At 42.3% G+C, this 12,239-nt stretch overlaps 1 protein-coding gene across 7 annotated transcripts in view; it reads left to right on the top strand.

Annotated features, from left to right (window-relative positions):
* ZMIZ1 (zinc finger MIZ-type containing 1) overlaps positions 1–12,239 on the top strand; it is a 307,342-nt gene that overhangs the window by 30,003 nt on the left and 265,100 nt on the right. Inside the window, exon 1 of one of the 7 annotated variants that reach the window (XM_055798732.1) lies at positions 4,029–4,134. The exons of 5 other annotated variants lie outside the window; for them this stretch is intronic. The gene's annotated coding sequence lies outside the window, so the exon portion shown is untranslated. Of the gene's footprint in view, positions 1–4,028; positions 4,135–12,239 lie in introns of those variants that run through there. One more of the 7 variants, XM_055798725.1, reaches the window with a different exon arrangement.

The raw sequence follows: 12,239 nt of genomic DNA on the forward strand, positions 1-12,239 counted from the left end.
TTTTATGTCTCTTGATTAAAGTTTTGAAAATGCACTGAATTTTTGTAGAATAAATTGTGTTTAGAAAATCTGAATTGAAATCTATAAGCAATCTGCTCTCACTTGATGAGAATTTAGTCATTATTCCTTTAGCCATAAACTTACTGAGACTCTTTCTATATCCTCTAGGAGTGCTTTTTGGAAAAAGTTGATATCTAAGATTTTATCTGTTATTCAAGGATTAAAGTAAGATTATAATCTGTCCTTAGTTGGCTATACAGCTAAATGTACTGTGTTTTGTAAGTATGTATTGTCTGAAGTGGTTGTGGCTTGTCTTTTCTATAAATATTAATGAAAACCTGTGCTTAATTCTTCTGCACTTTGTCTTTTTGAACACATTTTAGTGTGCTGTTAAATAAATGGTAGCTGCCAAAATATTATATTTTCAGTTGATTTTGTGTATTTAAATTTCCATTGAAGTGTTTTGTGTATCAAGTGGAGGCAAAGAAGTTGGCTTTTATAAATAACATGCTGCTTTATTCCAGGTTTTAATCAAGCTCAAAATTAGTCCTGTGCTTTTCAGTATTCTTGGTATTCAGGTAGAGAAGGGGTGTCAGTGGATTTGGTTCCCTATCACGGTGAAAGTCTTTTCAGCAACTGTGTTATACTACGGAACAAAAACCTGCTGTTGTAAATAGTGGGTTTTTTTCTGTAGTCCACTAAGGGTGCTTTCATGTTTATGCTTAACTTTATGCACTGCTAGGCAGATCCTCCTGAGAGTCTATACCCCAGTTCTTCATAGGACTCTCGTTTTATGTTAAATACCTCTTCCACCGCTCCTCAAATAACATCATCCTCTCAGCTCTGTTACCGACTTACAAAGAAGTCTGCCAAGGTAAATTATTTGTTTTGTCTCTGTTGTATTTCTGCGGGGGTAGTTTAGCCCATTGTAGTAAAAATTTAAATCAAGGCAGACTCTGATACCCTCAAAAGTAGTAGAGAATGTGGCTCAGTGCTGGTCATGAAACACAATATGGTTATTGTACAACCATAATGATTTTTAGTCCACTGTCTTGCAATAAAAGTGTCTGGTGGTAGCATATCACCATGCCTTAGGCCTGGTGCTCCTGTGCTGCGTCCCAGGACGTGCTCTCCTGGTCGAGTGCTGGGAGCAGGCTGCATGTGCTGTTCATGGGATGGTAATCACTTCCAGACAAACAGCAAGAGAAAGGTTTTGGAACTTTGGGAGAGAAAAGCAGAGGTCCAGAATAATTTGCCCGTCCTGTGACAGAGTCTCTCTTCCAGGAAGGATGACAAGAAGGAGTAGATGTGAAAGCTGAATCAATTCTTTTGATAGCTAAAGTCTAGATTTTCTCCCTGGAGTTTCTCAAAAGAAAGAGCTATATAACTGTAGAAATAATGTGTTGGTTTTTTGTGGTGCGTGTTGGGGTTTTTTTTCGGTTTTTTTTTTTCGGTTTTTTTTTTTTTTTTTTTTTTTTTTTTTTTTAATAGCTAAAGCTTTGGTATACATACTACAACATATTCTGTTTACGGAGTTTAGTTTTCAGTCCAGGAATCAGGCCGATAGTGAAATGAACGTCGCTTGCACCTCACCAAGTGCTCAGTTATCTCTTTCTGTCCAGTTTATGAAAAAAAGCAAATGACATCATGTCCCTGCATAGCTGAAACACATTCTTTTTCATTCCTCCTATCCCATTTGAGGGTGTTACTAAGTTTGGTCAAAAAAGGAATAGTTAAAAGTGATTGCTCATCTGTTGCCAAAAGTGAGTATGACTATGCTGGTTTTTCCTCTTCTGCTTTTGAAATACGTAGTGACAGAAATCTAAGGTGCCATAATGATCTTAAATGCCTGTCCCTGCCTGTGGAACTAATTTGCCTATCCTGCTATCACCTGCAGGGAGCAGAGGGTTTGGGAGTGGTAATGTCTCTAATTAATGCTCTAATAGAAAATTTATGGAGAGCTAAACAGCAGTTGTCTACAAACGTAATGGTGGTGGTGTCATCCCTGGTTCATTCTTGCTTTAAGAGCTGCTCATGCCACATGAACCTCTAGAACCAGGACAGGGTTAGCAACAGCTCTGCGCTGAAATTAGTGAAAATTCATGAAAATTGCACAGGTTAAAGTTACCTTCCTCAAGTTATTTGATTTCCCAATTATAATTGTGTTATGGGGAGGGGGGGGGGGGGGGGGAAGGCTGCTCCTTGTAGGAACGCTCTGCACCACCTCCTGTGTGCTGCAGTTCATGTGCTCTCAGCTCACCCTGGGGGTCTGCGCAGTCGTGGGGATGCAGTCACGGTTGGGTTCTGCTGTCAGCATGGCAAGCGTGCCTGGAGGGATTGGATGGTACCTGAGGCAGTTTTTCCCTCTGCTTCTGAGAGCTGGCCAGGTTTTCGCTTGGAAAAGGATACGTCTTTAAATGCTGACAGCTGTTCTTTGAAAGTGAAAGATTTTGGTGTTAGCAAGGGCCTAAGCAGAGGGGATGCTGCTGCAGGGTCTGCATTATAGCAGACTTCAGGTGATGGGATGAGGGCAGAGGGGACACGCTGAAGTTAATTTCCAGCTTGCAGCAGAGGGTCTCGTGAGGCTGCGTACCCACCCTGAGTTCTTGCTCTGTGTAGTGCCCCTGCCAGATTTTTTTGTGGCCAGCTGGTTTCTGCTCTCCTGCCAGGTCATTTAGACCCTGGCTGAGCACTCACAGAAGCCAAGAGGTTTTCACCGAGGACCTGTCCTTTATCCTCACCAGCTGTGGGGCCAGCACAGCCCACGCACCCAGCCGCGGGCCAAGGCTCTTAGCCTTGCCCTCCCGCGTCAGAGGAGCACAGGTGATGGCAGGTAAGGGGCAACAGACTTCACCTGGCCTTTTTGTTTCCTTTCCTGGTGGCTGTGGGTGCTGATCCTTGCAGAGTGGCAGCTATAAAATTAGATAATCAGTTAATTACTGGTAAATTAGCCTTGCGTCTTTGCAGAGAACAAATACAGTATTTATGTAAAGGTTGTTAGGACTTTTTCTCTTTTTAATTAGCAGAAATAGATGCAAAATGAATGATGATTAGACAGCTGATGAATTCAGTAGTACAATTATGCCTAAAGCTATGCCCGGTACTTGGTGATGGATGCTCTGAGCAATCAAAGAAACCTATTTATATAATTTATTTATTAACAAAAGTTAGAAATAAACCAGGCCTGTGTATGTTACAAGTATATCAACTTTGATGCCTGAGAAAACCTTTCTAAAACTCAGTAATACAAATATTTTAAAAGTACTTTGTTTAATTTGGAAAAAAAAAAAACAAACAAAACCACAAACAAACCCCAGAATTGTTACTGTAGTAACTGTTAACTTTTAGATTTCTATGAAAGGCTGTTCTTTAAAACTAGATAACAAATCCTGAGCATTCACTAGAAATGAGTAAGGATTCTCCATGACACAGGAATTGTAAAAACGAATGTGTTTTTCTTCTTCCTCCTTTCGGGTAGTCTGTAGTCTGAGCTAGAAAAGCAGAGGAAATTACAGAGCCCTGGGTGTCCGCTCTGGGAGGCTTTAAGAAAATGCAAGTCATGATGAGCAGCTGCCTTGTATGCAGCCAGTTGGGAAGGCTAAACTGATTAGTCTGTAAACACTAGGAGATGGTAAGTGTTGGTGTCAAAGGGACTGTGACAGTCATCAGTATGTGGTTTATCTCAGGCTGTCGTTTGAATGATGGCTCTCCCCCACAGAAGCAGTTTTATGGCTTTGCAGAGGTATCATCTGAGCCCAGGCTGACAGATCCAGCTCTGGTCTAAGCAGCTTCCCAGTTTGCTGTTTTGCACTACCAACTCTTGGCTTTTCATGAACAAGCCTGTTATTTTCTTCTCACCAACCAGGCATTACAAACATAAAATTTACTAGCCCTAACAGTGGAAACTGGCACTTGCCCATTTGCAGAAGAGTATTAGGAACAGAGAGTCCCTTCGGGGGGAAAGCGTGGGGGCTGCTCACAAGAGCAGCAAGCGGGCACTTCCTCTCCCATGTTTGCCTGGTGCAGTAGCAAGGTTACAATTCGCCCTTTGTGCTCAGAGATGGGTTGCAGGAAAAGGCCGTCCTGCAAACAGATGGACTTCTAACCTACCGCAGAGCTGGGCAAGAGTATGAGGTGATCGTTTCTGTTCTAGCTCAGTGATGCTCTTGGGAGGAGATGCAGTGTGGTCGGTGAGCATGGGCAGTGGGTGGTGGGTACGGTCATCTCCGTACTGGGTTGATGGCAGGTGTTCTTCAGCGAGGCAGCTGAGGGTATGAGCAGCTGTGCGTGCAGGGGCTATAGCTTGTCTTTGATACAAGTTCAGTAGCTGCGCTGCTTAGGTGAAGTAGTATATAAAATCCACACTTGATCTGTTTGCTCAGTGCTGCAGAGAGGAAAGAAGTCCCTACTCCACTACATGTGGACTTCTTTTCTGTTTTAAGTTTTGGGCTTTTTAGCGCCTGTTGATGTAGTCATAGAAACTTATGCTAAAATATAGTCTGCGTCAGTGGGAAGCAAAAGAGATTTACTTGCATGTGTAGGGTAGGGGACTTCCTGCAGTCTCATACTTCCCAGTAAGGGCTGCCTTTTTTCCACAGCAGATACCCTCTATTCTGGGTGATGAGTGAGCCTTTCTTGCTGAAGCTTTTCTGGCAGCCCCTGAGGCACCATCATCTGGATGTTAGATTGTTATTTTGGTAAGGGTCAGAGGGAGCAATTTGAGGCTCTGCAAGCCAGTCGCAGCAGAGCTCCTCCATGCAGCCCCCTAAGCTGCAGATGAGTTGGGATGGGGCTTGGGTGGGTGGAAGACCAGTTTGAGATGCTGCCTGCTGGGAGATCCAGAATAGAAGGATAAACAGTAAATGGAGATAAGTTAGAGAAGGTGAAAAGATAACTGTTAATTCCTTTAGAGCATAGAAAATTTTTAAACCAAGCACAAGTGATATTGAAAAGAGTATGGAGGTTCAGGGGATATACAGATGTTATCTAAAAAGGTTATTCCTGCTTTTGGAAGTTCTGTAGTTCAAAGAAAGAAACAATTATAAGTGTTCTTTGTTTTTTGCATCAGAACAAGAAGTTCTAGGGAACTTGGCTTGAGCTTTGAAGTGAAGGCTAGAGACTGGAATTTGGATGATTAAGCAAAGAACTGATAGAGGAAGAAAGTGAGTTTGGAGAAAGTGATGAGATATGTAAAGTACTCTGTCTTTTTTTTCTTTTTATGTCTTAAATACAGGCATGGTATCTCTTCTGACTTTTTTTTTGCTCATATGAGAAAAAATATTGCCATATTTAAAACTGTTACATAAATGTGCAATACCTTTCACAATTGGTCCTCTCTCTTTTACTTGTATTTAAAACAGTGATTTTTGCTGCTGTCCTTTGAATTGTATAAGAGCATCATCTCTCCCTTCCTTCCAATTCTCTTGAGAGTAAACCATCCCTAGCATATCCTGGTGAGGCAATTCAAAATGCTTATATTCCTGGTATGAGCTTTTTCTTTAATGAGGGCCTGTAATGGTACCTCCATACTTGCTCAATGGAAAAGCGTATTTTAAGAACAGGCTTTGATTTAAAAGTTGTTGGCAGCTGTCTTGAAATAGGTGTATTTATCTCTGCTTTCCTAGCTGAAGATTTGTATGAAAGGCGACAAGTAAGAAACCAGTTTTCCTGTTCTGGATGCGGTGGGCAGTGCTAGTTGATCTGCAAGCTGGAGAGGTAGTGACATTGACTACTAGTTTGCAAGGATAAGAGACTATTGATTTCTGGCAAATACATTATGGTGTAAGCCAAACATTCATAAAAGCTGGGGGAGAGCATAATAATATTCAGCAGTGGTAATAAAAAATGCAATTGATTTACCGTGCTGCCATAAAACAGCACTCCTCCCCTCCCTGCTCTCCACCTGCCCCCCTTGCCCCATAGCAGGCTCTTCCCTGCTGCTGCCCCTTTGTCCAGGCACCCACCAGGGAGCCAAGGGCACCACTGGCTCTAATTGCCTGGAATTTGGCCGCCCGGAGGGGATGCCACTTGCCTTGGCCTGCCTCAACATTTATAACTTGCAGCTGTGCTGTCCAGGCCTGAACTCAGTGCGGTAAACCCATCTGGCTGGGGAAAGCCAATTTCCTCTCCCCGTTCCTGAACGCCCCCTCCCAGCCCATCCTACCCCGTCCCCTCGCCCCCAGCCCACGTGCACCTTCTGCACCCTCCATTGCTTTGGGGAGGTCAGCAAGAAAATGCATCTTCTGCTGGGGCTGAGGCTTCCTTCCATCTGGCTGTTGTGCAACTGGAAAAAATGAAATCGGGATTTTTTATAATTATTTCTTTTGTTTTATTTCCTGCATGAAAATGGAAAAATTGCTAGTGGTTGCTTGGTTTATCACATTTATTTTTAAATTCAATTCCATGATGGCTTCATAAGGAACAAGGCAAATATGGCAGCATTGTGCCGGTGGGATGCTGTTTCGGTTTGCTGTTTGTATACCAGCTATGGGACTTTGTCCTCCACTTCCAGAAGGTTAAGATCAATGTTGTATGATTTTGTGGCTGTTGGATGCATCTTTTCAGGTCTTTTAAATATTTAAGTGCTAGGCCCAATGGGAGGGAAGGGACTTCCCCCCACCCCCCCACCCCCAGCCTGTCAATGAAAACACAGAAGTAAATAGGTCGGGATATGGCATCGTAAGATCAGAGGGTCAAAGTTTGAAACATTTGTTCTTGAGACTTGGAGGCCATAAGTTCATAAGTTGTTGTTGTTGTGTCCCCCCCCCCCCCCCCCTTTTTTTTTTTTTTTTTTAATTCTTTAAAATAATCTAGCATCCTTGGGTCTCCAGGTACTCCCTTCCACCTTGCCTTTTGATGGCACAGACTTTTTTTAAGTCTAAGCAATGATGCCAACATACTTTACATATTTTTTTTTCTTCCCCTTTTCATAGTCAAGCCAGCCTTTTGTTGTCTGTCCTGTAGTAGTCACCCCATCTGCTTCATCTCATGTGGCATTTCTGTCAGTTCTGGTTTGTCAGCCTGGCCTGCAGATTAGAGGTGGGGAAACCAGGACCATTCTGGCATAAATAGTCCCTTCTGTCACAGCCATCCGAAAACTTGAGGCCCTCTTGCTAGATCATGATGGTGCACTGTTGCGATATAATTGTGTAGTAATGCCTCTTAAGTTTTTTTTGGCGCAGTCTTAGATTTTATGCAGACTCCCCTGTTGTGTTGTTGCTCTAGCTAGCTGCATCATTGTTTTGCAATCTCAGTTACAGTTCTCGCTTTCTCTTCTCTCTCAATTGGAAATTATGCAGCTTTTCAACTAGATCTCATTTGGTTTGATTTAAGAGTGCTAGAAGAGATTGTTAAGTTTGGAATTTGGGGGCTTTTTTTTTTTTTTTTTTAAATACATAACATGATCTAAAAATGGCCAAAGTGTGTGTGCACTAGCAAAAATACTGTATGGCTTCCCTCAGCTCTGTTAAAATCTGTGCAGTGTTGCTGTTTGCAGGTAATGAATGTTGTGGTATTATTCCTTATATTAAGTAAATTACTGCTGAACTTTTAATCTGATGAAATACAAAACTATAGAGAATTTAATGGTGACCTTTGTATATGAAATTAAGTGTAATTATTAGATTTGTAGAAGAGCTTTTGAATTAGCTACCATGTACTAACTCATCCTCTCACTTCCCAAAGACTGCTGAGTTGATGTTATTTCCAGTAAGCTTGCTGTAAGTGGGAAGAGAGCGTTTACAAGAGGTTTTTGCCGCATCATTAACATATATTAGTATTTGAGAGTGTTGTCTAAAATAAATTCACATAATATGCATGCACTCATGTGCATAGACTCAGTATCAGTAAAAAAAAGTTTCAGAGCTAATTCATAACAAGTAAAGATCTTAATGGCAGGTCGGAGTACAGTTTTGGAGGTGGCTGTTGGCGTGAGATGATTCTAAGGCTGAGCTGGGGAGAGAGACAGCAAAAGCTTTGTATGCGCAGCTAAAAATACTGACCTCTCCCTGTTACAGTGACTTGCAGCTTCAAAAATGACAGATTACTTTTTGTTTTTCTCGTATAAAATCTAGCAAGTGAGTTTTCCTTAGTTTATGAAAAATTCTTAGCTCTGCAACACATTAAATGGAGATACAGATTGCACAAGAGAGATCTGTGTCTTCTGAAGGAGCAGGTTTTGTTCTTTGTCACTACTTGTAACCCATAACTTAAGTTTTTCATAAAAATCTTTTGTGTGTGTGTGTGTGAGCAATTTGCTGTACAAGATCCATTTGCCCTCAGCTTGCTTGCCAACAGTGTCTGGCAAGTGACTCAAAGCAAACAAGTAGTATATTTCTAAGTGCTGCGCAGCTGAAAGGTAAAGCCTTTTTCCTCTTAGGGAAAAATTACAAAAGCACTTGGTTTGCACATTTATGTATGTTCTGGTTATCCACCTAAATGGTGTCTGTTGCTGCTGTGGCTGCTGCGTTACAGCAGTAGCACTGAGCTCTTGGATTACAAGGGAGAGGGAAGCATTTGCTCCATCCCAGGATGCCCTGCCAAGCCTGGACATGTTTCAGGGCAGAGTCCCACTGTCTCTGTCAGGACCTTGTTCAGGAGCATCTTTGGTCTAGACTTCCATTTCTGCCACACTTCTAGAAAGCTTATCTTGGAAAGGCAGCAGTATCTCGGTGAAGGCTGGTCCTCACCTTTCTGCTTGTGCACGTGGTGTTGGTTGCAAGCTGCTGTCTGCCAAGAACTTTGACTTCATCAAGTGCTGTCTGCAGTGATGAGAGGTGGTCGTGTGAACTGCGCCATGGGCAAGGTAAAGAGGGAATGGATGAGCACTCATTGCTACAGAGTCTGGGCACTACAGAAGCCTGAGCAGTTCCTCTGAGGTCCTCTGGAAATCAGTGGGGCTGAGGTGGCTTGGCACGTTGGTGGAGATGCTCGTTGTTTTGAGCTGAACTGAGGAAGAGGACAGCAGCAGTGCTCAGACTCAGTAAGAGCAGAGGACTTGTGTGATGTGCTTTATATTCTGGGTTCTTCCCAGTTCGATGGATGAGACCTTTATTCATTTTAACTTTGTATTTCTGTAATCTTTTCTATTTAGGGATTTGCAGTAGTGGCTGTTGCTGCATTGCTGCAGGTCTACCTACACCAGAGCCTCCTGTAGAAGTTGTGCTGCTATTCCTGTACTCATTTCAGGCAGGATGGCTTTTAGAGAATAAAAAAATGTGCATAAGAATCTTCTCTCAAGTTATAAATTTCCTAACATGCCCAGGTTTCTTTGCTTTTGTCACACGGCCTCTTCATGTATAATGGGGGTTGCAGATAGTTCCAGGTTGTCAAGTGCACAGGTAGACATTTATGGCAGAAGGTTTTCAAGATCGCCTGTCAGTTTCTGCTGGTATAGAGGAAAGAGGATAGAAAGCCAGTGTCTGTTAAGGCTTGTACCAGTAGTAAGTCTGGGGCACCTTGGCTTCTGTTAGTCATTTGGCTTTGCTGATCTGATCTGGAAAATAGAATATCCAGTGGAATTTGGAACTGAATTTCCATTTCCACTGAAACAGTTACCTTGAGTAAGGTCACCTCAAGGGAGGTGGCAGTTGTAGGACCTAACCCGTCGTGTCCTCCTGTTCATTTGCTTCAGGAAGCAATTGTAGAATTCTTACCTCTTTTTAATCAATTTCATTTGGAATGGATTTGAGTACCAAGTGGTTTGTGTTGGTTGCTTGAATTCAGAAACAGAAACTTTACAATAGGGTTGTCTTGAACATTTGATGTGTGGGAAAGCAGTGCTTCCTTCTGATTTTTAGGGTGTCTTTGCAGATACAGCTGAGCTGGTTTGGTGTGAACAAATCCAGCTTTACAGATGAAATGTACAGAGACAGCTGTCTTGGTGCTCTAAGGCTCAAGCCAGTGAGCAGTTAGTATCGCTGTACACCACGGCTATCCTGTTTTCAGATCAAAGCTAGTGGCTTTACTGCAGTTACCTGCCAGCCAGTGTGGCACATCCTTGGAAGGGGGAGAAGAGGATGGACCTTTGCTGTGGACAGTCGGGTGGTACAGGCATTAGAGGTTTGGGGAATTTTTTTCCTGCCGTGTCAATGGCTTACATTCAGTAATCCTAAAAGTGTATTTGAATATGCAGTTTCTCACTTATCATTGGCTCTGTTTTCCCACAATATCCCTTTTCCAAACATACGTATGTAAAGTCACGGTTTTCTTCACTTTCAAACAGCCTAAGAATAATTAATTTGATAGCTCTCATCCAAAGAAAAATAGAAAGCTTGCAAGAACTTTACCAAAACCCATCTGTTGGTATATTTCTGGGCATTCATCTTTTTATAAGCAGACTTAAAAAAAAAATGCTTTCTCTTTCTATATTTATTAAATTACAAGCTTTTTGAAATACCGTTTCATATTCATGTGTTTGCACAGTGCGTAGCACAATGGACTTGCAGTCTTCCCTGGGCCTGTAGTTTTTAGTGCACACAATTTCATTTTTTTCCTTGCAAGCTCTAGTTATGTCCTTTTGCCCCAAAATCCAGCATCCCCTTTAGACTGCGTACTGTCCTCAGGGTACAGAGTAAGGCTAGCATAGAAAAGACTTTCAGAAACATGTGCCGCCTTCATGCCCGCCCTCCGTGGTGAAAGCGTAGTCTCTTCAACCTGGGTCGATACTGCATGTGAGCTGCGTCCTCTTGAGTATAAATACACTGTGTTAAAAAAGGAAAAGTACTGAGTGCAGCTTGTTTTCTGGTGTGTTGATGCTCTTCTCTGAACTGACGGGGCGATTCCTTTCTCCTGAGCTCATCGCTTCTGGGTAAGCCCAAGGACAATGTACCTCCTCCTGCCCTTTGCCAGTTGGAGAAGTCTGGCCTTGGCACAGCAAGGTGACCACATGGGAGGATGTGCTGTGCCAGGAGAGAGCTTCTGGTGAGGTTTGTCATGTCACTTGCTGTACATCTTGTCTGATCTACCATCTACTTTGAGAGATTTGGGCCCTGCTCCCTCGCACCTCTAAAAGAGCTCTGTAATAATCTCTGCATTTTGATGTAACAGCGGAACAGGTCCTAGTCTAAGGAGGTGGGAAGGAAGATGACCTTGAATGCCATAGAAAACCTGTGGGATATGCACATCCCACATAATGTCAGATAATTTTTGGATGTGACAATTTGCATCAAATATTTTAACCCTGGAAGTTGCGTGCAACCTTCTGCAAAGAAGCAACGTGTAACTTGACAATTGATCACTAGTGCCGTTGTTGCAATAATGTCATGCATGTTTTTTCCCTAGTGCCTGCTAAAGTAAATGTGATGGGGCTCTCTTCCAGCTATTCCTCTTTACGGTATTTTATTTGAGGTTGCCTTTTGTCGCAGCTAGCATTGGTTAGCAGCTGTCATCAGCTTTGTAAGCTGCCCATCTCCTTTCTGCTCCAGGAGAACCCATGTGTGAGATGACGTTGGTATTCATGTGCTTAGGCAAGACAGAGTGTTCTGGTTTGTTTTGCTTTTTATTCTGCTTTAAAAATAAATACATGTTTTGAAGAAAAAATATCTAGAACTCATGGTGTTTTGGACAAGGAAAGTAAAACTGGCATGATTTACAAGCCATGTTATCTACCAAATTTTCAACAAACACGAGGTAATTAATCTCTATGTATGTATTTTTTATTGCAGTTCAGCAGCCAAAACAGGATGAAACACCATTTGCTTGTTTTCTTCCTTACTGACATAAACCCCAAAACAAACTCCATTTGATAAGATAACACATCTCAGACACTTAACATTGTTTAAAGATTTTTCTTTTTCATGGCATAGAAAAGTAAAAATATTGATTCCTAAAATACGGATCCACAAAACTGGGGAATGTGTGTGTAGACAATCCCTTGTGAAAGCAGCAGTCCTGCAGAAAGCCTGCAAGCCTTATTTCCCGTGTCACAGAAGAGCTCCTTCCTTACCCTGCAAGCTCCAGGACAGTCTGCAGAGCATCTCCCTTGATTGCTACACTTGGGGCTTGTGTTTGGGGCACTTTGGGAAGTAAATCACTTGGCTTATAGCCATTTCACTTAAGTCTTGTCATATAAGCTGGAAATGTCAACCAGAGAAATCGAGTCATTTACTCTGAATATCCTAGAGTGTGTTAATTAAGGTACCATCAGTTTCAATGCCATAGTTTCACAGTATCCAGTACTCGTTTTCATGTGCAGCACTCTGATGTTCATTATTCCAAGACAGAGAACAAATCTTACTTTT

The sequence above is a fragment of the Falco peregrinus genome, chromosome 1 (assembly GCF_023634155.1).
Source record: "Falco peregrinus isolate bFalPer1 chromosome 1, bFalPer1.pri, whole genome shotgun sequence".
In the NCBI taxonomy this organism is placed as follows: domain Eukaryota; kingdom Metazoa; phylum Chordata; class Aves; order Falconiformes; family Falconidae; genus Falco; species Falco peregrinus.